We start from the raw sequence: 26,776 nt of genomic DNA on the forward strand, positions 1-26,776 counted from the left end.
TTCTTCCCATTCCTGGGCTGTTGAAGTCATATATTCAGAGAAGAAAAGTGTGACTTCATAATGTTCCTAAACTGATTACACATCACTAGCAAGTTTGGAGCTGAGTTAATAGATCCCCAATCGAGGAACAAGGAGATGATTTTAATAATACACTCCCATAAGACCACTTGGGTGTCCACCATGACAACGCAGCAGCACTCCTGTGACACAGAGAACCTTGCATGTATTTTCTGATGCAAAGGAAGAAGTGTGGGTTTCCCTGTTGAGAATCAATCATGTTGTCCTCAGGCTGCTGTCTGGTGGTACCAGACTTCTTCTACTACCTCCCTTCCAGGAAATGGCTTACGGGGGTAGGTTTGGTATGGAAATGGTGAACATAACACTAAAATGGGAAACGTGACCTTTGCAGTTACTTAGCCAATCAGAACTCTACCTTTTGCAATGTGTTCTGCCTCCTGCTAGAGTCCTCTGGAAGTTTTTTCTCTATTCTAAATGAAATGCCATTATCTTTTCCTCCCAACTGAGTTTTAGGTCTCTGAGGGTGGTACAAAACCAGAAATGACAGCAGAGGAATTCCCCGAGGTGACGAGTTTCTTTCTTTATTTTTTTTTTTCTTTTTTAAAATCAAGCACATCCATTCAAGTCTTTATGTTTCCAAGTTTTATAGCCGTAACATGATGTCATTTTCATATAAAGAAATCTTCGGAGCAGTTTGTATTTAAAGTTTTATATTTATTTCTATGAAAAATCTATTTCAGTGCCTACAGGCTCTGCTTTTGGCACAAAAGTTTTGCTGTGCTGTTCAATCCAAATCAAGCCATATTTTTCCACCCGCTGTCTGCGGCTGTGGAGCCTAAGAAGCTGCTGGTGTGGTTTGCCTTCCTGCTGGTGTAAGTGCCTGTCCCTCAGGAAAGGCCCCAGAGGGGAGCCCATATACTCAGCAATCAGTAGGGATTCTCTCAGAAAGACAAAAACTATAAATTCCAGTGACCTTTTGAACTTGTGAAAGTAAAAGTGCTAAATATCCAAAGTTTACAGGGCCTAGTATGGAAATAAGGGAAATAAGTGGAATACAGAAAGTGAAAGAACCTTTATCAAATTCTGAGGAAGGCGATGTGTATCTCAAAGGTGAAATTTTTCTTTTATTTCCAATTTATAACAGGTGGAAAGGAAGACTATGGTGTTTATTGTTCCAGAAAAATGAGTTTTGTTCCCAGTGTAATAAAAGAGAATATATGGGTTCATTTTGTTCAGTGGATGAACTTAAATTTTTGATTGAATTTTCTGGTGAGAGGTTCTGTGTAAGAAGAGATAAAACTCACTCAGCAGGCATATCTTAAAAACACTTAAGATAGCTCCTTGTGTCCTGCCTGTAGAGAAAGGGAAAGGAGAGGCCTCCCTGGGTGCCCATGGACTCTGGCTCAGGGCTACTTTCTCTGAGCACCACATGTACACTGGAATTAAGGTTTCTGGAATTGGCAAAAGTTTAGAGAGTGCTTGGGAAATGCCTATAGGAAGTGCCAGGAAGCAAAACAGGCTGCTGTTAGAGAGCTTTTGCTCAAGTGGCTAGTTCCATGGTTCACACTATCTTTCCTCCCTGACATTTACACTGTACTGTACATCACTGTTCTGCAGAAAGGCCACATCTCAGGCTATCACTCACAGTGAGTCACGGGAAATCACCCAGAATTAGTATGGAAGTAGAAGACTCATTAAAATCTGTAACTCTTTGTTGGGTCTCCTGAAAGAGATTGGAGCATGGTATTGAAACCCCACATCTTTGACTAAGCTACTGACTACCTTGCTAAACTCATGAGATATTAACCTAGTGTAGAGGATGTTCAATTGAATGTCCATCTTATTATTAGATCAAATTAATTATGTAATCATTTACCTCAGTGAATTTGGTAGACTGTGTTATCAGCCTTGATCAGGCATTTTGCTTAACTCAACCAAAGAGGACTGAATTCCCTGCTCCGTGACCCTGATGTGGCAGACCCATATCCTGATCTTTGATCTTTGAGGCTTATTACTCTAATTTTCAGAGGGGACATGGGAAAGAAATATAAATGAGATTATTTATCACACTGTTCATTTACATTTCACTTATTTACATCATGACATAAGTTCAGAGTGCTGTGTACCATAGCTCTGTGGCCTTTATGATTTATTTTTATCTTCAGTCCATATAATAGAGGCTAGTGGCATAATGAGTAGTTTGGGACATTGACCTCTGGAGCAAGACTGTGTGGGTTCCTTAACTGTGTGACCTCAGGTAAGTCACTTAGCCTCTTTTGTCTCCATTTTCTTGTCTTTCAAGTATTGAGAAAAAACCAGAGCTTAGTACCAGGTTTTTCAGAGGATTATTTGGAGTAAATAGATCTAAAACACTTGGAACGGGGCCTGGCATGGGAAAAGCCCTCTTTATGAATATTAAATAAGATCCCATCTCTCTAAAGAATGAAATGATCATGTATGGGTTGAGTTCTACCAAGAGTAAGTCAATATTTTAGTTGTTCCAATAGAGAATTAGTTTTTCTTTTAAATGGTGGAAAAATTAATGGTTTTATTTACATGAGAGAAATTATAATTTAAATTTCCATCTTAATCTAAAATTGAGCATATAAATGTGAGAAAATAATTTGTAAGTTGAAAAGAGCTATAAAACCAATGGCAATAATTATGTCATAACTATTTTTAGCTATCAATGGCAGGATGACATTATGAAGTATTAACAAGGTGGTTCCTAACTTTCTTTTGTTTACCATTTTGTGGGCTCTCTCTCTCTCTCTTTCTCTCTCTCTCCTCTTTCTTCTTTCTCCTTCTCTCTTTCACACACATACAAAACAACAACAACAACAACAACAAAAGACCAACAAAACTTGACTTCTACCACTGCTAGAGTCACAGACAGCACGGCAGTATTGCAAGAAAAAACAAAGGTCTTTTTTCTCTTGAAGGTCAAGGACCTGGCCTAAATAGTATGCTTGGAAAAATACTGTTGAGATAGGAGGAAAGTTGGAGGGGATGCTATTGTGTGCATTGCCAACAGGAGTCTGTAAAGAGAGCTCTACGTCTGGGTTTCTGGATCTGGGTCTCTGAGGGGGTCAGACATGCCAGTGTGGGTGCTGGGAAGGACAGTGACTATTTGTGGTTTATCTTGGATGGGGCTCTGCTTCCACTGGGTGATCAGTGAACTCAAGGTGGCTCAAAGGGGATAGAAAGGGGACAGCAGGGGAAGAGTGACCTTGAGTTCTCTTCACCAGAATCCCTATGACTTAACAAAGAGAGTGAAAGACAAAGAAGAGAGAGAGAGAGAGAGAGGGGGGGGGGGGAGGAAAGGGAGAGAAATACACCTTGAGGGGATCTGGACACGGGAATGAGTAGGGACAGTAGCCCGGGAGGAATGGACTAGATGATCAGATTTTCTGAAAGGGCGGCTTCCATAGTGGGAGCCAAGGGAGCGCAGGCGGACCAAGAGCCCGAAGCCTCCCCGGATGTCAGGATGCTCGTACATAATAGAAAAGACAAAGAGCCCACAGAGGAAGAGGCGAGGGAGTGAGCCATGTACAGATTCATGTAGAATCGGCTAAAACAACTGTAAATCGACCGAAATTCTCCTCTACTAGCAAGATAAAGCTTTCTTCAACTAACTGTAAGGGCAGCTGGAGACAGAAACTTAATTTAATTACTAAAAGAACACGTTACAGATTCACACATCTGAGCTTTGTGAATTGAGAACACACACACACACACACACACACACACACACACATGCACGCACGCGCGCGCAATGCATGGCAGACAAAAAACCAGGGAAGTGATCATCTACGAGGTAGGTTGTCACCCTGCATAGGGAGGAAGTGTTGCTTTGAGATGCACATAAAAGCAGGCTGCACGAAGGCCTGGGTGGACAGTTGAACTGTCATGAATAAAACTTGATTCAAGGATTCTCATTTTCATCTTAGTCAAGGGGTATGGGAAGGTTCCTACCTCAAGGGTTGAAGCTGGGTTTGGTGAAATAAAGCACAGCCTATTATATTTACCGCCAGTTTTTCTAGAGTGCAGTACTACTGACATGTTGGTCTGAACAATTCTTTGTTTCTTGGGGTCTATACTGAACCTTGTAGGATATTTGATAACATCCCTGGCCCCTATCCACAAAATACCAGTAGCATCCCTGCCTCCAGTTGTGACAACTAAAATTATGTCCAGACAAAAATAAATGTCCTTTGAGGGACACAGTCACCTTCAATGGAACCACTGTTTTAGAGTATAAATTCCTACTACATAAAAGTCTCCTTGTCTGTAGTACCTACTGAGGAAGGTAGGAGACAAGAGATGCACTAAAGGATGTGAAAAAAATTGAAAATGACAAACAAGTGAATTTTGGAGAATTGGCTTTTAGAATTTTTCTTACTTTTTTTTTTTTTTTAATCGAATTTAAGTAAATGCCATTGAAATTCAAGACTTTGTTCTGGAAAACTGCTTCTGAATATATTCTGAATGGAGCTTTCTATTTTATCTAAAATAGTGCCTTTCATCCTTCTGTATGCATCCTAATTCCAAAGCACTTAATTACATTTGTTGGTCACCTTTGGACTGTTTCCAAAGTTCATGTGTCTGGGTAAAGTCAGGGGATGCTGATAAAGGAAAGAAAATGTTGAAGAAGAATGAGGAGATCAGAGGAATTCTAAACTACAGTCAGCTATCAGAAATTTTACTAATAAGTGTTACAGAGAAGTAAGGAATTTGTAAAGAAGAACAAAATATAGATTGTATTTCATCATGAATTTAATTAAGATGTAGTAGTACAACATAGGAAAGAAAGAATCTATAAAATACTACAAAATTCATATGAACAAATAGATGGTAAGCTAGAAAAAAAGGTCACTCTGCTGTCACACTTATTCGCTATCCTGATTTTACTCTTTAAGCAGAGTTTTATTTATATCTTGTAGTAAAATAGTCACATAAATCTTTCATTCTCAGAGAAACTGAGACTCCGAATAGATGCACTTCCTATATCCCCTGAAACTTGTTTCAGCTGTTCCAAGGCTTATTTGCAATTTACTGTGGCATTATTTTATGTTGTCACACCCATGGAGTCTCCATTGTTCTGATAATTTGGATGATTTATAGGTTTGGATATGAAAAGCTTGGTGTCATCATCATGTTATCTGATTCCCAAATTCATCCTTTCCCTCTGAGTTTGGATTTGTGCCTATGATTAATTCAATGACTTTAGCTGCAAAATGTTTGCCCTATAATGAGTTCCCCAGTGGTATACAAACACCATCTTTCAGGTAAGATGAAAATTGGTATGTTTACCTTCACCAGGGAACTAATGTAATAACAGGATTCAACCCATGGTTACATCGGGGTAACTGATCAAGTCCCCGAAGTGCATGTTAAAATGAGAATGGACTTATGCAGCTGCTCCTTTCAGTTGAAAAATGGAAAAGTGATTTTGGTCTTTTTATTATCCACCCTGTGCTGTCACCTGTCTCACCTTGGAGCAATTTTCTGGGGTGGGGACTTCACTTGTTTAGCATTCCATATATCATGACTTATCTAAGTACCCAGTGCCTAAAATCTGCTATGCTGGTCAAACACATATGGGGCAGGGATACTTCAGCACTTCACTGTTTAAGTATTCTAGAGATGCAGCACCAAGCTTTTTATTTTTTTTTTCTTCCATGTTCTCTTTTTCCTTAAAAACAAACAAACAAACAAACAAAATAAAACTTTAACTTGGATTAGCAGAGGTCATTTACCTACCAGATCTACCAGATGTGTCTCCAATAGTTTATTAGAAGGCATTTCTATTATTTCTCCTTGACATTAATATTGATGTTAGCTGTGGAGGCATTTTTTAGAAGTGATGCTGGGAAAACATCTGGTTAAGTTAGCTAGTCTGGTTCAAGAGGTGATTCTAAGGCTCATTAACTCAGCACTCCCATCATCCAATAATGGATACCCTAGAGTAACCACTCAGGAGTGAACATTGCATTTCCTGCTTCTCGCCTTTATGGAGAATAGTTTTAAAATCAACCCATGAGATGCTGCTTAAAAAGTATCATTGTTTACCTGCTATTTGCATAATCCAGGATTTTTATAAATGCTTTGGGTACCGAGAAAATAAAATTGTTATGTATCCTATATCCATTACTAACCAAAACATTTTAAGGAAAAGCTTCACTGTAAAACAGAATGACTCATTTCACTGAGGAATAGACTGACATTTTAGAGACTTGTCATAAATAGTGCAGTGGGACTAAGTAAACTGAGTTTAATGATGAGTTTTACAAGGTCGTTTGTTTCTTCTTCTTCTTGGGCTCAATGACCTTTTCCCAAGAGAGGTATTTATGGGAAATCTACATCTCTCTTTTATATTCTTCCAAATCTTTAGCTTACTAACTAGGAGCAGAGGAGATAAGGGGCATGAAGAAAAAATAAAAAAATGCAAGAGAGAGAGAGAGAGCGAGAGAGAAGGGAGAAAGGGAACAGGAGAGAAAGATAGCATGCTTTTTGCCAAGTGGGGGGGAAAAAAACCCCACAATAATATCCAAAAGACAGTTTTGTCTCTGGAGGTAAAAATTAAATTGTTTTCTGCTGAGGGGATAATTAGCTGCACACTGGTGTAATGGGAATCTCGAGTCTCTCTGCAAACCCCATTGCTCCTCAGTAAATGATACCACCATCCACACTGTTGCTCAGCCAAACCCTCATGGTTTCCTTGGTTACTCTCTTCACTTTCCCCATCCTTTCCTACCCTATCACCTCTCACGCTCCCACTGGTCATTGTCCCTCCATCCAATTTCAAAGTCTACCCCATATCCCTATTTTAGAGGAATACTCTAGACCTAACCATCATGGTCTTTTTCTTTGGCTGCCCAAAACGTGCTTCCTAATTGGTGGATAACTGCTTTCTCCCTGCTTCTATTCACACCGCTCACAGCACACCCTCCACGGTGCAGCTAGAGCCTTTGTAAGACCAGTTCTTATCATGTTATTACCCAGCAATAAACAGGGTAATGACTTCTCCAGCCCTGAAAATAAAGACCTCAAGTGACTTTTGAATATCAGAAAGCATTATATAACATTATATGGGAATATGCTCTGTGTATTGTACATGTGTGCACACATACAAACAATATGCATGTTTTAGATGGTAGGTCTTGCAGTGCAATATTAGTGGAACATTCCATTGGAAATCAGGCTCCCTATAGTTCAGGATTGGCTTTTTCATCTCAACTTCTAGCTCAATACCTGACACACACCCAGGTCTCTCCTGATTCCAGTAAAAATTCAAATGGCTAGATAAATCAATACCTACAAACTAAGACCAGGAAAAGATGAACCTGTACTACAAGAAACACCTTAAGATTTCTGCTCATTAGCCTAACAAGATATTTGAATTAAATCCCACTTCCGGCAAATGTCTGGAAAATTGAAAAATTGAGGAAATATTATGGCATTTGCAAATAAATGGATGGAATTGGAGAATATCATGCTAAGTGAAATAAGTCGAGCCCCCCAAAAACAAAGGCCTAATGTTTTCCTTGGTAAGTGAATGATGATATATAATGGGGATGGGGAGTGGTGGGGATTGAAGGAAGAATGGAAGAACTTGATTATGTAGAAGGAAATGAGACGGAGGGGGGTATGAAAAATGGTGGAATGAGACAGACATCATTACCCTATGTACATGATGATTGCACTAATGGTATGAATCTACATTGTGTACAACCCTAGAAACGGAATGACGTACCCCATTTGTGTACAATGAATCAAAATGCAGTCTGTAAAAAATAAAGAAATTAATTAATTAAAAAAAAGAAGTGTCTTGGCAATGTGCCATAGCAAGAAGGTGCCAGAAAATGATTTCTAAAACCTGACAATAAACTTTCATGTTATCCCAAGTAAGAAATGGAAGATTGAAGAAGAAATTACAATGGTTTGTATCCATGCTTCTCATAAAATTGCTGTAAAATTGTCACAATTGCCATTCAGAATAAAATAAGCCATTTCTTTAAAGGAAAAGACAGGGAAAAAAAGATAAAAATTGTTTTCTCAAGGAAATTTTCCTTCAGAAAGATGGATTTTTTCAGTGTAATATGCATGCAAAACTTCACACTGGTCATCATGATGCTGAGAAAAAGACATTCATTCTTTAGTTTGCTGGTCAGGTGGGAATGAAACTGCCACACTTTGCCTCTATGTGTCCCTTGTGGAATTCCTGTTGAAACTTAACTTCAGTGCAATGAGACTAAGAAATGGGACCTTGGCAGGGACTTTTAGGTGCCTCATAAAAGAGCCTGAGGGGGCAGGTTCACCTCTTCCATTCATGCCAGGACACAGGGTTCACAGCAAAAGTCACAATCTTGAAGCATACTCTCCATAAATTAAATCTGCTGGTCCCTTGATCTTGGACTTCCCAGCCTCCAGAACTGTGAGAAATAAATTTTTGTTGTTAATAAATTAGTCTGTGGTATTTTGTTGTAGCAGCAGGAATAACCTAAGAAAGAAAACTTTCCAGTTTTCAAAGAAGATAATCTTGCCTGGATTTCTCTTCAGCAAGCAGTAAAGAAAGTAGCAAACCAGGAAGCTTTAAGTCTTTCATAAAGGGAACATTTACTGAATGAGGTTAAAGTCTCTTTAATGTAAATCACTTTTGACTCCAAAAGTAGAAAAGGACAAATACCCATTCTGGGCATCTTGTTTATGTGAGCAATTGTAGACAAGTAATCTCCTGTGGTATGAAAAAGCACATTATGCTCCTGGGTTTTGTGGATTACTGTCTGCCAGTCTGTGGAAGGAATTCACTAGGACCCTTGAGAACTTACCCTGAGGTTTCATTTTCTTTCTTCCTTTTTTCCTTTCTTTCTTCTGGGGATTCAATCCAAGGGTGCTTAACACTGAGCAACATCCCTATCCCTTTTTTATTTTGTTTTATTTTGAGACAGAGTCTTGCTTGCTTGCTTAAATTTGTGATCCTCCTGTCTTAGTGTCCAGACTCACTGGGATTATAGGCATGTGACACTGTTTTAGTCAGCTATTTCACTGCTTGACTAAATGATCTGACCAGCACAATTACAGAGGAGGAAAGGTTTATTTGAGGGCTCACAGTTTCAGAGGTCTTAGTTCATAGACTGCTTCCATTCCTCAGGGCTTGAGGTGAGGCAGAACATCTGCCATGTGGCAGAAGGAAGCAGCTTGCATCATCAGGAAGCAGAGAGAGAGAGACAGTCTCCACAATCCAGATACAAATGTAGACCCCAAAGCCATGGTCAATTCCATTCTCCTCCAGCCATACCCTACCACTTCAGTTAATCCCATCAGGGATTAATTCACTGATTGGGTTAAGACTCTTACAACCCAATCATTTCTCCTCTGAACCTTCCTGCGTTGTCTCACATGTGAGTTTTGGGGGACACCTCACATCCAAACCATAACAGTCACCATGTGCAGCTTACCCTGGGGTTTCTAATGGTGAGCACTGTTGGCATTTGAGATGTTCTTGGTCCTCTGAGCTGTCCTGTGCTTTGCATGATGTTCATTAGCATTCTATCCTGTATAAACTATATGTTCCTTCCTCCTTAACCACTCCCAACAGGTGGGACAATCGCAAATATCTCTAGACTGCGAGATTTGCTTGCTTACACTGATTTATGGACTTGTTTCAGAGGTTCTTGTGGCTTTTCTTTCTGAAACTCATATTGGATGCCCTGAATTAAATGTTTAAAAAGTAACTGAATAGCAAAAGTGAGAACACTGCATTAGTTGTATATGATTTTTCTTTTGGTAAAACAAAAGACACACATCATAAATAGGCTCAATGTCACATGGAATAATTTATAAATCTTTGCCATAAATATACCTCTAAATGCCTATGATTTAAGCAGGGATATATTTTGGTTACAAAGATTTACTTATGAAGGCCATAATACTGGTGCATATCTTAAATTAATTTACATGTCAGTACAGTAAAGCCTTATTAATATGACATCATGTATTCAAGACAACATATAAGTCAAAGCAATCATTGTTTCCCAGGTGACCAGATGCCAAATAGTACTTTTGTAAAAATGCCGAAAAATATCAAATCTATTTTCCCATGGCTTTAATAAGTTTATGTGAGTTTTAGCATTATTTGTTAGAATTTTATATTAATCTACTTTGGGCTTTTAATGTGATAGCCACTTCAGAACCCACTGAGTTTTAGCATCTGATGTGTTTTTGAAATGTCTTATTCATTAATTTGCCTCCTGAGAAGCCCTTTTATTTTCAGATGGTCTTGGATATGATCAGGGGAGGTAAGGGAGTTAATTGCTCCATGAAATCAGTGAGCATTCGGCAATACCAGAAAGCCTTTCCACAATAACATTGGTCATTTGTAACATAATTCTTTAGATCTCACAGGAATTCCTATGGGAAAAAACATACATTTTTAAAAAATTTCAAGTAGCATAGGAAGCAGTTTTAAAAGCTTTGGTAACTCACCCTGACTTCATTTGCTTTTTATACATTTTTTCCTCAAAATATTAAATAGAACTAATATTGTCATTCCTGTTATGGCTTGAATGTCCTTTCCAAAATACTTGCTGTAATTTAATTGCCATTGGGATAGTATTAAGAAATGGGACCTTTAAGAGATAATTGTCCTAGTGAAGATGTCAATAGTACTATTTCAGGAATGAATTATAGAGGAAATGTATTTTTTCTTTTTCTTTTTTTTGTTTTGTTTTTGTTTGCGGTGCTGGGGATTGAACCCAGGGCCTTGTGCTTGCAAGCACTCTACCAACTGAGCTATATCTCCAGCCCGAGGAAATGTATTTTTGATTAAAAGTTCAGGCTTCTTCTTCCACATGTTATGGCACAGTGCAGAGGCCAGCATCAGATGCCAGCACAATGCTCATGCACGTCACAGACTTCAGAACTATGAATCAAATACTTTTACTGTTCATAAGTTGCTTGCTCAGTCTGTGACATCCTCTTATAGCAACAACAACAGTAATTCCCACCAGGCAAAAATAAAACAAAATTTTTTTTCTTCTAATTACCTACATTGCAGGTAAAAATTTTTACTATCAATAAAACACACCATACCATCTACTTTAAATATAAAATTGACTTCCCATCTCAGATTCCAGGTACTGCTTGCTTTATTCTTTTGAAAAATTAGTAATTTGTCACAGTATGATCACTTAAATATTTCATGTAAGTAAATTTTCTAAAAGTATACTAAATGGTGGGGCTGAGGGAATTTCAAAAGAAATTTATTGTGTAGTTTATCTCAAGGGTCTTGGTGTGTTAGTCAGCTTCTGACACTATGACAAAATACTTGAGGTAATCAACTTAAGAAAGGAAAGTTTTATTTTGACCCATAGTTTCAATCCATGATCACTTGGCCCCATGACTTTGGGCCTGTGGTGACTCTACATTATAGCAAGAGTGTGTGTTAGAGGAGGCCTGCTTTCCACATGGTGATCAGGAAGCAAAGTGAGAGACAGGAAGGTGCCCCATTCCCAATATCACTTTCAAGGGGGTGATCTAACTTCCTTCCACCAGGGTCCATCTCTTAAAGGTTATATCACCTCCTAAGAGTACAACAGGCTGGTGCCCATGCCTTTAACATGTGGGATTTTGGAAGACATTTCTGAAGGAAACCATAGCAGTCTTTTTGTATAATTGTGGTAACAAGGAAATAGTTAGGTGCTAAATTGTTTCAGTCTGTAAATTTTTATAGTAGTTGAATACATAAGTATCTGGTATGTATTTATGTACTGTACATACTTTTTCAAAATTTTTATTATTTTTTTAATTTAAAATTTAATTTTTTACAGACTGCATTTTGATTCATTGTACACAAATGGGGTGCATCATTTCATCTCTATGGTTATACATAGTGTAGATTCATATCATTCATGTAATCATACATACACACAGGGTAATGATGTCTGTCTCATTCCACCATTTTTCATACCCCCCTCCCTCTCATTTCCTTCTACATATTCTAAAGTTCTCCCATTCTTCTCTCACTTCCCACCCCCCCTTATTATATCATTCTCCACTCACCAGGGAAAACATTCAGCCTTTGGTTTTTTGGACTTGGCTTATTTCACTTAGCATGATATTCTCCAATTCCACCCATTTATTTGCAAATGTCATCTTATTATTCTTCTTTATGGCTGACTAGTATTCCATTGTGTATATATACCAGAGTTTCTTTATCCATTCATCTGTTGAAGGGCATCTAGGTTGGTTCCACAATCCAGCTATTGTGAACTGAGTTGCTATAAACGTTGATGTGGCTATGTTACTGTAGTTTGCTGATTTTAAAGTCCTTTGGGTATAAACCAAGGAATGGGATAACTGGGTCAAAAGGTGGGTCCATTCCAAGTTTTCTGAGGATTCTTTACACCACTTTCCAGAGTGGTTGCACCAATTTGCAAACTCCACCAGCAATGTAAAAGTGTGCCTTTTCCTCCACATTCACCAAGGACCTGGACAGACACTTTACAGAAGAAGACACACAGGCAATTAATAAATATATGAAAAAGTGTTCAACATCTCTAGTAATTAGAGAAATGCAAATTAAAACAATTCTAAGATTTCATCTTACTCCAATTAGAAGGGCTATTATCAAGTGCACATACTTTTAAAAATATAATTTTTAACTCCTGAAAAGATAGGTACTATCTTCAGTGTGTGTGAATGTTTGTGTTGGTATCTTCCTCACAATGTTATTGGAAGCTTGGGGGAAGCTTCATGGCCTGAACCTGTGGAGCTGGGAAAGAGGGTGTTTTTTTCTTGCTAAATAGTATAGGTAATTTAAAAATCCTTACCTCCCAGAAGATGGCCGTAGGGTACGGCCAGTAAAGGAAAAGGCCTAAAGAAAGCTCTCAGGTAAGGCGAATGAGTGAACTGGGAAGGCTGTAGGAGAGGGGTGTCTGAGGTAAGGTGTTACCTCTAAAGGAGGCAGTTGCTATTGTCATAGCCATTGCTGCCACAGGGATTTTGAGTGAACTCTTTTCCCTAATTGATTGAACTTCTTAAGAGGAGATGGAGATTTGAATTACCCTTTTTTTTTTTTTTTTTGGATCTGATAGGCCAAATTCTACTCCCATCTAGACTAAGTGTGTCCTGCAGGCTGCTAGTTTGCAACCTCAACCCTTGAAAGGATTTTTCTTGTTGAAGATGTGCTAATCCTGTTGAAGATGTGCTAATGCTCCATGTGATGCAATCCAAGTTAGTAGCAGGACAGGTAGTTTGAAAATCAGTTAAAATGGCAAATTATTAGAAGTGATGGGTATTATGAAATTCTTAGAATCATACATGGTAATGCATATGCCAAACATTTTATGTTAACTTACAATTTAAAATTAAGTTCTTTTGCCAGTCTTTCTATGTTGTGGTAAGGACTTTTCTCTGAGTTCGCTAATTGAAGTCCTGAATATTTTTTGCTGCTCATTGTCCTCCATTTCCAGTTTTCATTTACTTAAAATGGAGAGAGAACATTTCCCTGGTAAGTATAGTGCAGAATCCTCCTAAATTTTTATGACTTTCTTTCAACTTTTACATTGATTTGTCAGCAAAGAAGATTGCGTCATTTTTAGTGACTTTCAACCAAAGAATTTAAAGCATTTAAATGAGTTTTCTTGGAATCACCTCTGTCTTCATCTTCTTATTTCATCTGTTTACATAATATTTAATTAATGTAGATAATTAAAATATGACATAAAACTAGCAAAGCAATTTTGGGAATAAATAAAACTGACTCCTGGCAGTCATTCAATTTGACAGATGGCAGCGGAAGTACACAGGAATATAAAGATTAACTTTCTAGCAACAAGATTCAACACATGTGGACAGCAATCAGTGAGTTCAAAGGGAAGTCTAAAGGGCATGGATTAATCCAGTCATTTAAGTGGCTAAGGTTGGTTAGTGAGTAACATGGTGTAGTAGCATGTTTTACAGTACACATCTCTGGAATTGGCTTAATTCTATGAAACTTTTAGGAGAGTATAGCATCAGTTACATTCAGTGACTTCCAGAGTTAACTCCTGAGTCAGATGACAGAAGGCATTTATATATTTTTGCTGAATTTCAGGATGGAAGGAGGACATTGATTCTAATCTTATAGACAATTTATTGCATGTAGGGGAGACTGTACTAAGCAGAACTAATTTTTGTACTGGGGCACTAAAACATTTAAATACAATTTTGCTTTTTGCAAGTATATAGAACTAGGCCTTGGAAAGAGATACTATACGAATGTATTAATAGAACAAGAGAAAAGAATGTTCCAATGTTCAAGTGACTTCTTCAGGGGGGAAATATCTGCTTTCTTACCCATAAGTTCCATTTCATTTTTTTCTCAGTTCTTCAGTGGAACAATTACTTATGCCCACAAAATGGTTCACACTTATATTAAAGTTTAGGCTTTATATTGCAGCTTATAAAGCAGCTCATGTTCTTTAAAGGAATCAAAATATTCTATGCATTTCTTTCCTCCATGTTTATTATTTTTAATCTGCTGCTGCTGATTTTATTCTACACACATTGAGCTGACTACATCAAGTCTTAGAGGCATTGTTTAGACCCACAGATACTATCTGCATTTACTTTTAAAATAGCAAACATATTTAAATGGCAAAATGACAAAAAAAATTGTTTAGCTGTACAACCCATTGTTTTTAAAAATACTTTCAGCAAACCAACTTTTAAAAACTGATTTAGAAATTGCCAATAGCAATAATAAGTAGCTGAAGTAGATATTTTAATACTCGTTTATCAGCAAACACTTACAAAATATCTATTATGTTAGGTATCTGTCCTAAGGGAATCGCCAATATTTCTCAGAATGGTCTGTAAAACCATAGAAGTTCAGCCTGCAGTTTCTTGGACTCGTCTCATATCAGCGTAGTTAAATCTGTAACTGGGGAGCCTGGGTTTTGCACGTTTATCCAGCCCTGACGGATTATTTACATAGAGTAATATTGAGAACCAGTGTTCTTAGCATTTGTGTTCTGCAGAGACATTGTCTCCTCCCAACCAAAAGCCCTAAGTTGGGTTAAAATTTGGCCAAAGGCAAGTAGCCTTTTTCTAAGATTAGTGTTCACACTGAAGTTTTTGCTCCCTCAAGCATTTTGCCTTATTGAACTCTGGAAATTTATTCTAGTCAGACTGAGAAGTGACTAGTGATTAAATAGAATAGACCTGGAGGACAGGTAAACATGTGATGACATGGAGTTTCATAAAGGAAATTCAGTGCAAGATGTCACCACGGTTGAGAGAAGGAGACAGGAGCCCTTGGTACAGACATGTGATGAGGCAGAAGCCACAGATAACTCTTTTTCTGATATACCTCTTGTGGATCATGGAGGATCCTAGACTAATAGACATTGTTTATAGCTAGTAAGAGGTCAGAAACTGAAAATAAATCCTGTTTCTACTTATCAATGTAGGAGTAGTATTACCATACAGCCTGCCTTGACTCTTAATACCTGATCAATTCTTACAAGGTCTGTAGTTCGTCATCTAGCCCCACGTAAGGGACATCTAGAAACTGAGTTTATTGATAGTTCATTGTAAAGAATTTGTGGACTGTGTAAAAGCTTCTAATGAAAGAGCAGCATAAATGGATCTTCTTGTTCTATTTATTGTATTTTGCTTCGAAAAGAGACTCATTATCTTTTACACAGATAAGTGCCATTCTGGAATTGGTTAAAGTCAATTAAAGCATTTCAGGTATCTGATCTTTAAAGAGAATAGGGATTCTTCATTTCCTTATTTGATGAATACATAATGGAGATTTGTGGCTCGAAATTTTACTTGCTCTGTGAGTCATGAAGCATAAGAAGATACAATATTCTAATGCATAACCTGTCTTCACTTTGAAAGACACATGCAGGTCTCTTTTCATCAAATTACATTTTGCTCCTATTTACCTCTTCAAACGATCATGGGCGACCTTTTAAAATTAAAGACCACATGACTAATAGGTAACCTTACAGGCAAATGTTTGCAATATGTGCTAACTGCTGAAAGAGGTTATATAGAGTCGTGCTAGGGAGATCTTAAAAACATGGAAGGGTGGATGCTGTTTTCTAAAATGCTGCCCAAGTAAATCTCTTTGAAAGAAGAGTAAAGAACACTAATTTCTTAAGGCTGTTCAAGTGTGCATTGATTCCAATTTGAATAACTGTGTCTTCACTGGACAGCTGTTAGGGATGCTGAACTATTGCCATTGACCTCATCCTTGTCCCGGGACTCTTTACCCTGTCTCCATCTTTTCTGCTTTTCTCCACTTAAGTGCACAAATAATAAAGGGGATTATACATTTCCTAGTTTTGAGAACTGGAATTTCATTTTTTTTCAAAAGTAGTTAAACAGAACTTGCATCATTTCAAGTAATCCAAAGATTTATAAATCACCAGGAATTTGTTAAACCCAAGGCCCTGACTTTTGTGAGTTTAGTTAAACCTAATTGGTCCTAGTATTTATTCTGTGATAATTTTTGTGTTATACATTGATCATGTATATGTATTAGAAAAACATTTATCAGGACACGTATCAGGACATTTTGTATTTCCATGACACTGTGAAGTACAAAAAGATTTTGCAAATGTACCATGATTCTTTTGAACTTGAAAGTTAGCCCTGAATCCAGATTGTTACTCATCTACTCATTTCAATTTTTTCACTATGCTTCACTTAAAAGATGTGTTTATTTCTATTAAATAGACTTGAATGGAAAGTATGTTCCTACTAATAAACTTAAGTTCCTTCTGGTTGACTGCAAATTCAGAGCCAGACTTATTCAAGCAGGTAGCTAATACCTGTGTATCTTGAGTGTATGTGACACTATAGAAGATCAGGAGGATTAATTTCTCTAAAAAGGAATTTCTTAAGAGCAAATATTAATTGTTTATAGAATCTATTCTCATGTTTTACATGACCAATACATTTATGGCTTCTAAAATATATTACTCATATTTTTAATAATGGTAGTCCAGGATTTTACCTCAATCTATAACAAAGTTATACTCTGAACAAAGAAAGGGTGGTATTAGATGGTTATTTATTTATTTAATTTTGGTACCAGGGATTGAATTCAGGGGCACTCAACTACTGAGCCACAGCCCAGCACTGTTTTATATTTTATTTAGAGATAGGGTCTCACTGAGTTGCTTAGCACCTTGCTTTTTTGCTGAGACTAGCTTTGAACTTTCAATCCTCCTTCCTCAGCCTCCCGAGCTGCTGGGATTACAGGCCTGTACCATTGCGCCCAGCCTTAGGTGGTTATTTTGGTTGTAAGTTTTAAGTGATTTGTTTAAAATAGTTTAAAAAGTAAGTTAAGTTAGTTATTTTAGCAATAAAATAAATAATGACAAGTCTACTTTTTCATACTGGAAATTTGTCCAGGAAAATTAACATTTATTTTTGACAGCTCTTTGCTTGCTATACTACCAATTACTATCTCTCTCTCTCTCTCTCTCTCTCTCTCTCTCTCTCTCTCTCTCTCTCCATATATATGTATATATATATATTTATATATACACACACACACACACCCACACATATACACACACATACATATATATGTATTTACAACATGTATGTTCTATTAGCTAAGTCACAATGTTCAAGATGTACTTTTATATTATTGTTTATTTAAAAGTTTGACATTGTATAAACTTCCTCAATCTGATGAAGAATAGCCACAAAACTCCTCCAACTCATATACATAAGGGTAAGAAATTAGACTCTTTCCCTCTACTTAACCAGGAAAATGCCCTCCTACCACTCCAATTCAACATTGAACTGGAAGTAGTAGCTATACAATAGGACAGGATAAGGAAATAAAAGGTATAAGTATTTGAAAAGGAGAAACAAAACTGTCAAATACCAACAAATCAACAAAAAATTCATTGAACTAATAAGTAATTATATTTCCTTATACTAATATAATAGAAAAATAATTACATAATCAGTGATTACATTAACAGGATGCAAGTTTAATATACTGAATCAATTCCTTCCTAAAGTAATATCAATAAACAATTGAAATGTGAAATGACAATGTACTATTTACAATACCCCTCCTCCCAGACACTTAGGTATAAAATTTATCAAAATATTTACAGAATTGTAAATTGGAAAAGTATAAAGACTATGTAAAAGAAATAAAAGACAATCTAAAAAATTGAAAGATAGTCTATGTTCTTGGATTGGAAGACTCAATACTTTTAAGTTTATATAGAGACATAAGAGGCCCCAAATAGTAAACAAAAAGTGATGGGAAAAGAAGAAAAACATAGAAATAGAACCATACAGATATAGTCAATATTCTGTTATTCTTGGCAGAGGAGCAAAGGAATTCAGTGGACAAAGGATGGTCCTTTGATAAATGGTGATGAAACAATTGGAATTCTGTCTGCAAAAGTTAAACATATGTTGTGTGCATGTGTGCATATGTAACAATGAATCCCAACACTCTGTACAATTATAATGAACCAAAAATACAAAAAAAAATTTAAATACATACACAGACAGGTATTTTACCAAATCAACCTAGAAAGGATTATAGACCTAACTGTAAAATGCAAAACAATGGAGGTCTGGAAGAAAACAAGAGAAAATCTAAGTAAACTTAAAAACACAAGAGAAAACCTGATTGGCCTTGGAGATAAGTTTTTAGATAAATATGAAAAAGGTAACACCTGAAGAAAAAAATTAATATTTTTACTAAAATTAAAAATTATTGAGAATGATATCCTTAAGAGAATAAAAAGAGAAGCCACAGACTTGGAGAAAATATTTGCAGAATAGATATGATAAGGTAAAAGAAAAGGCTAACAACATCCACAAAAATGAGAATACAAGTAAAAATCAAACCAGGCAGTATCAGGAGCCATCAAGGTTGCTGAACAACAGGACCTCTCATTACCTGCTGGTGGGAATGCAAAACGAAATAGCCATTTAGCAGACAGCTTTTTAGTTTCTTCTTTTAAAAAAATGTAATCAACACAAAATCATTTATTTATAAGTGTCTTAATTTGATACATGCATACAATTTATAATAACAAAATCAGGATGATCACATTTCATCTCCTTAAACTTTTATCATTCCTTATTGTTGAGAGCTTTGTACTCTGCTCTTCTAGTTCCTTATAACATACATAATAATTTTTTGTAAACTGTAGTCCCTCTTCTAGAGCTCATTCTTCCTATCTAGCTGTACTTCCGTACACATTGTCTAACCCCTTTCTTTCCCCCTTCACCCTATCCTTACTACCCTCTAGTGACTAATAGTCTACTCTCTGTTTTTAGATTCCACATATGAGTATGAAAACAAGGAATCTCTTTCTGCACTTGGCTTATTTCATTTAAAACAATGTGCTCTAGTTCCCTCTAGATTGTGACAAATGACAAATAGGATTCCATTTTTTATAGCTGAATAATATTCCATGGTGTCTATGCACCACATTTTCTTTATCCATGCATCCACTGATGGACGTTTCTTGGCCCTTGTTAATTCTCATGCAAGAAACGTGAGAATACAGGTAACTCCTTGATAAACTGATTTAATTTCCTTTGGATATATATCTAGTAATGAATAATTGGGTCATATGGTGGATCTATCTCTGGTTCTTCGAGAAGCTTCCATGTACATTTTTCCATAGTGGTTGTACTAATTTACATCCCCACTAACAGTACACAAGACTTCCCTTTTTTGTACATCCTCACAAGCATTTATTAATTTTTGTCTTTTTGATTATAGCCATACTGAGGTGAGATTATATCTCATTGTGATTTTGATTTATATTTTCCTAGTGATTAATAATGGGTATTTTTCATATGTTCTTTTGTTATTTTTATACCTTCTTTTGAGAAATGTTGATTCAGATCATTTGCCCTTTTAAAATTATTTTTAATTTGTTTTAATTAGTTATACATGACAGTAGGATGCACTTTGATACATCATGTGTAATGGAGTATAATATCTTATTCTCTGGTTATACATGATGTAGAATACCCCTGGTCATACAGTTATATATGTACATGGGGTAATAATGTCTGATTCATTCTACTCTCCTTCCTACCCCCTATCTCCTCCCATTCCTTCACTCCCCTCTAGCTAACATAACTCCATTCTTCCCTAGCACCCCCGCATTGTGAATATCTGAATCTACATATCAGAGAAAACATTTGGCTTTTGTTCTTTTGGTATTGGCTTATTTCACTTAGCATGATATTTTCCAGTTCCATTCATTTACCTGCAAATGCCATAATTTCATTCCTCTTTAAGGTTAAGTAATATTCTACCATTTGACATAAATATTATATATATATATATATATATATATATATCATATTTTAAAAAATACATTCATCTGTTGAAGGGCACCTAGGTTGGTTCCATAGTTTAGCTATTTTGAATTGAACTGCTATAAACATTGATGTGGCTGCATCACTGAAGTAGGCTGATTTTAAGTTCTTTGGCGATAAACTTAGGAGTGGGATAACTGGGTCAAAGGGTGGTTCCATTCCAAGTTTTCTGAGAAATTTCCACCCTTCTTTCCAGAGTGGTTGCACCAATTTGCAGTCCCACCAGCAATGTGTGAGTGTACCTGTCCCCCCACATTCTCTCCAACATTTATTGTCGTTTATATTCTTGATAATTGCCATTCTGACTGGAGTGAGATGAAATCTTATAATAGTTTGATTTGCATTTCTCTAATTGCTAAAGATGTTGAACATTTTTCCATACATTTGTTGACTGATTGTATTTCTTCTGTGAAGTGTCTGTTCAGTTCCTTAACCCATTTATTGATTGGGGTCTTTTTTGTATTTTTGATGTTAAGGTTTTTGAGCTCTTTATATATCCTTGAGATTAATGATTTATCTGAAGTGCATGTGGTAAAGATTTTCTCTCATTCTTTAGGCTCTCTCTTCACATAATTGATTGTTTCCTTTGCTGAGAAGAAGCTGTTTAGTTCCATTCAGTATTATTTGTCTGTGGGTTTTTCACATACATCTTTTATTGTTTTGAGGTGTATTCCTTCTATACTTAATTTGTTCAGTTTTTATCATGAAGGTATATATAATTTTATTAAATACTTTTATTGCTTCTATTGTTCTTCATTCTGTTGAAATGATGTTTTATATTTGTTGATTTTCATATATCAAATCATCTTTGCATCCCTGGGATAAATATCATTTAATCATGGTAATAAGATTTTTGATGCGATTTTGGATTTGGCTCACTACTAGTGTTTTGTTGAAAATTCTGCATTTATATGCATAGGGGATGTTGGTCTGGAAAATGCAAAATTATTGAGACAGCAAACAAAATGGAAACAGCTCAAAATAAACAAACAAATGAAAACAAAGCAGTAGTTGCCAGAGGTGAGAGGAATAAATAGGATATTTTTAAGGTGTCTAATGTATTCTATGAGAATCTGTAAAGGTGGATACATGACATTATGAATTTGTCAAAACTGCATAGAGCAAGAAGTGAGTCCTAAAATAAATTAAGGACTTAAGTTAATTATAATGTATCAATCTTGCCCTTCAGTTATAACAAATATCCCACACTAATGCATGAGGTTAATAAGAGGAGAAATTGTGGGGAGGGGAGAGGTTGGCTACTGCGACCACGCTGGGCCTCTGTACTTTCTGCACACATTTTCTGTAATCTTAAAATTACTCTAAAGAAATCAATTTAGAAAAAAATATATATATACCATTCATCCAGTTTCAACAATTTTCAACATTGGAGGGTTAGGAGAGGGGTTGATCAATGGGGTTTGACTAGCACATTGTTTTCCCCAAGTTTGCAAATGTTTTGCTCTGTGAGTTAGGCCATCTGTGTTTGCTCAATGGTACCCACTCAAGTTGGGCTCCTACCCTCCCGCAGAGGCGGGGAGACAGGGGTGCCATCTTTCTTGATGATTTGGTTTCACGAGGATAGCCCTCCTCAGTTTTTTAGAAAGATACTCCTAGGTTTTAAAACTGGCAAGAGGCTTTTAGAAAGATTTATATCAAGAAGATAGAGAAAGAATTAGCCACTTCACATTTTCTAAAGTAAATGGTGTGAAACTGGGGAGGTCAGAGCTTGGAGTCAGGAAGATTGCCTACAGTTTAGTCATGCTGAGGAGAATGGGGATGTTGTTTTGATTACCTTCATCTCTTACTCTTCTTGTGACTTATACAGGGAAGTGAGGTCCAATTTGTGAATCCCATTTTTCTACTTGCTAAGGTTCTGACCCTAATTTATAGATGTTCTTTTTCATTAGAGAGTGTCTCAACTTCAAGAAAAGGAATGCAAAAGGGTAAAAGACTAGGAATGGATTAAGTCTTATAGAATTCTTAACAAATCCTGAGAATTTTATGCCACCACAGAACCCCTAATGTATAATTCAAAACAAAGTCAAATGGTGGAATGAGACAGACATCCTTACCCTATGTACATGTACAATTACACAAAAGGTATGAATCAACATGGTGCACAACCATAGAAACAGAAAGTTGTACCCCATTTGTGTACAATGAATCAAAATGCAGTCTGTAAAAATAAAAAATAATTTAAAAAATTGCAAGAAATTCCAACCACATGATTTATCTGATTTATCACATAATTTGTGATCCAATGATCTTTCCATTTATTTGTATATTGACTTCATTTTTTAAAAATATATTTTTATGGTGTATATATTTAAGGTATATAACATGATCTTTTGATATACATAGTGAAATTATAACTATCGTTTATATATCATCTTCCATAAGTATCTTTTTGTGGTAATAATACTAACATCTACTCTCTTAGCAAATGTTTAGAATACGTCATTAACTGCAGTCATTATGCAGTACACTAAGTCTCTGGACTTGTTTATCCTATCTACATTCCAATTTGTACCCATTGACCCACTTATCTCCATTTCTACAACTTCTGGTGACCATCACCCATCTACATAATCAACTTTAAAACATTTTTAGATTCCACATAGTATGATTTTTCTTTTTGTGTCTGGGTTATTGCATTTAGCATAATGTCCTCTAGATTCAACCATGGTTTTACAAATGGGAATATCTCCTCCTTTTTAAATTTCTTTACTCACTCATCTGTCAATGGATACCTCAATTGTTGCCATATCTTGGCAATTGTGAATAATCTTTAGTGAACATGGAGCCCAGACATCTCTGTGAAGTGCTGATTTCATTCACTTTGGATATATACCCAGCAGAGGGAGGTGTGGGTCCTATGATAGTTATGTTTTTAATTTTTTGAGGACCCCCATACTTTTTTCTATAAGGTCGGCACCAATTTACATTCCCACCAATAGTATACAAGTGTTCTCTTTCCTCCTTTTTATTTATTTATATATTTTCAGGGAATATGGGATCATCATATTAAATTCTTTATTTTGTCTCTTACTCTTTGTACCAAGATTGATACTAAGTTACCTTTTTTGCCTGACAGAAGATTTAGAATGTGAAGAATGTATTTCCACCCTACTTTCTTATCTCTTCTTGGATTACACACAAAAAAGCATTATCATTCAAATGTTCTTTTAATCACCCAGTTCATAACATTACCAGCAATCAGAACAGATTTGTAATTTGTGAGCCATGTGTAAGGAAAAGATATCTTGCTTCACTGAGAAAATAGATAATTTTGTGAAATATTGGCCATTTATCTGTCAAAGTGGGCCATTATACATTGAACCATGGTAAGAAGCCATCACATACCTCTGATTCTTTTCATTTATGCTTTAATGGAAAAATTTTTTTGAGACTTGTGTAATGCTGATCCAAATTCTATATTTGAATTCACTTTTGATCAAACTAGGAATATGAAAATATTAATCAGGAGAATACAATTAAAAGAATAAACGTAGAATGCATAGTCAGGCCAAATGCATTTTTTAATTGAAAAAATATGAACCATTGAGAAAACAATGAAGAAGAAGGGAATAGAAAATGGCTTGGGTTATGTCTTTCTCTCCATTGCTCCTCCTCACACCTGCTGAGGGGCTCCTAATGCAGCAAACATGAACGGTTCTGGTATTTGCATTTAGGATCCATTATTCTGTGTAGAACATTCAAAATGCTGAAAGGACTTTTAATGATATGTTGGAATAAGTATAGAACTGATTATCAGAAGACTTGCTTTTTAAATCTTGTTCTATAGTCTGCATCATATGAATTATGTGACCCTGGTTGAGTCATTAAATCTTTCTGAGTCCTGACTGCTTCACTTGAAAAATGAGAATAATAAAAAATATTCTTGTTTCCTCTGTTACAAAGTTGTAATAAGCAGCAAATAATTTAATGTATGTGAATGCATACTGCAAACCGAAAGCACTATAAACGATTATTATTTATGCTTCAATGCATGTATCGAACATGCTCTGTATAATCGGTATTTTCAGAAACTCACCCTCCATCATGTTGACATTTGCTAATTTTAAATCATGCTGCAAATGAATGGTTCAGATTGGAACACCTGCTATCATCATTTTTTAAGAAAATGACTATCATTTGATTTACAAGAACATTTTATCTTAATAAGTTCAGTTCAGCATTTATTAGCATGTATTAGCCTGAAATCCCCTTAAAAAAATCATACTTGACTCCTCTCTCAGATATCAGAGTAGTTACAGCATTTATTCTCAAACACTATAGTCAATAGGCATTGCTGACCTTCATAATTCTCCTAATTTTCCCAAGAGTACTTAAAAGTTATAATATGTGAAAATAAACAAACAGTTTGAGTCAAGAGAATACAAACTTTAGGGCATATTACTGTATTATGTAATATGTTCTGAATTATGAAAATAAGATAACTACATTTTTTAGGTAATAACCTTATTTTAGGCTATGTTTCCTACTTTGTTCTAAAAAGAATATAACAAGAAATATTATAGAAGTGTTTCTTAAAATGAACTTGAAAACCAGAATACAAACAACAAGGTAATTTCCATTTTCAAGAAAGTTGTACTTGTTGAATTAGGCATCAAAAAAACAAAGCATTACAGAGCTCATACTATCACTCAATGAGCATTTATGAAAGATTACATTATAATAGACCATAAGAGGAAAGAAAAAGGAAATCCATGTTTGACTATTGTCCTTAGAAAGTCATTGGAGGGAAAGGTATAGACATGGAAAAAAATGTACAATACCATGATTGTTGGCTAAAATAAATAATCTAATTTTAAATTCTATATTTGTTTAGGAAAAAAAAAAACACCTGAATGAATGTGTTAGCTCTGCAGAGTGAATGAATCACATAAGCAAATATGGCATCAGAAACAGAAAAGATTTATGAACTCCTGTTTTTTAAAAAATACATTGCTACTTGCTACCTACAAAGATTTTAGTTTTAAATCTCTGAGAATATGGTTGTATGAAATGAAGAAAATTTAAAGAGTCACTGGAAAAGTTCATGATCATTGTTGCCTTTAAGTGGAACCAAATGGAACCTACTAATTTTTATTATTTTAAAACTCCTTGAAACACCAATATTAATTTTATAGTTTCATACTCCATAATGAATATCATGGTTTCCACTAATTTTTTTCTAGGTCTATATAATTCTTATGGAATTTTAAAAATTTGTTCTAATTAGTTATACATGACAGTAGAAAACATTTTGACACATCAAACATAAATGGAGTATAACTTCTCGTTCTTCTGGTTGTACATGATGTAGAATCACAATAACTGTGTAATCATATATGTACATAGGGTAATAATGTCTGATTCATTCCACTATCTTTCCTACCCCATAACCCCTTCACTCCCCTCTGTCCAAAGTACCTCTATTTTACCCTAGCCCACTCTATTGTGAATTAGCATCTACATATCAGAGAAAACATTCAGTCTTTGATTTTTGAGATTGGCTTATTTCACTTAGCATGATATTCTCCAGTTCCATCCATTTACCTGCAAATGCCACAATTTCATTCTTTTAAGGCTGAGTAATATTCCATTGTGTATACATACTACATTTTCTTTATCCATTCATGTGTTGAATTTGTTTTGACCCAACTTGAAGCTTGCAAAATTTTTGAAGTTGTGTATTTTCTAAACTGGAAATCTTAGAAATTATGAATGGCTTCTAAAGTGTGGTATTGAAATAAAACTGTAATTTTAGGCTCTTTTATTTCTTTTAAGCATGTCTCCCTACAGAGCATAGAAAGATGTACTATACAAGAAAATTAAACAAAACTAAACACTGGTATCCTCTTTTAAAAACTGTCCTTTAAATGGACTGATTTTCTTTCTTAGCTTGGTTTAGCAATCCAATGGTGATATTGCTGACGGTAGAGCATAATCTTAAACTCAGTTATCTTTTAAGTGATATCAATAAATGAATACTCCAAGCTTTGTTTCCTTTTGTCAAGGATCTTCATGGGCTTTTCACAATATGCATGTAACCATTGGACCAATGGACATATTCTATAAATAGCACAAGGATGGAGGAGTATAAACATTTAAGTTTTCAGTCTTTTCCTGGGTCTTCAACATACATTGGAGTCATATTCGTGGTTCATATATGGAAGAGTCTTTAGAAATCATGCATTTACTTTAAACTTTTAAGATCATACTGAAATATAATACTTTGTGGGTACATGTGGTTCAAGGATAAATAGAGGAGTAATTTGCCATTTGTACCAAATTAAATCAGACTTTCATTTCAATCAAAACAGCTTGCAGCTGGATGCAATAATCTGATTTCCTGACACTAGAGAAA

At 35.7% G+C, this 26,776-nt stretch overlaps 1 pseudogene; it reads right to left on the reverse strand.

Annotated features, from left to right (window-relative positions):
* Window positions 1-26,776, reverse strand: part of LOC124982665 (histone deacetylase 3-like) — a 137,753-nt pseudogene that overhangs the window by 92,096 nt on the left and 18,881 nt on the right.

This window comes from Sciurus carolinensis, chromosome 4, assembly GCF_902686445.1.
Source record: "Sciurus carolinensis chromosome 4, mSciCar1.2, whole genome shotgun sequence".
NCBI lineage: Eukaryota > Metazoa > Chordata > Mammalia > Rodentia > Sciuridae > Sciurus > Sciurus carolinensis.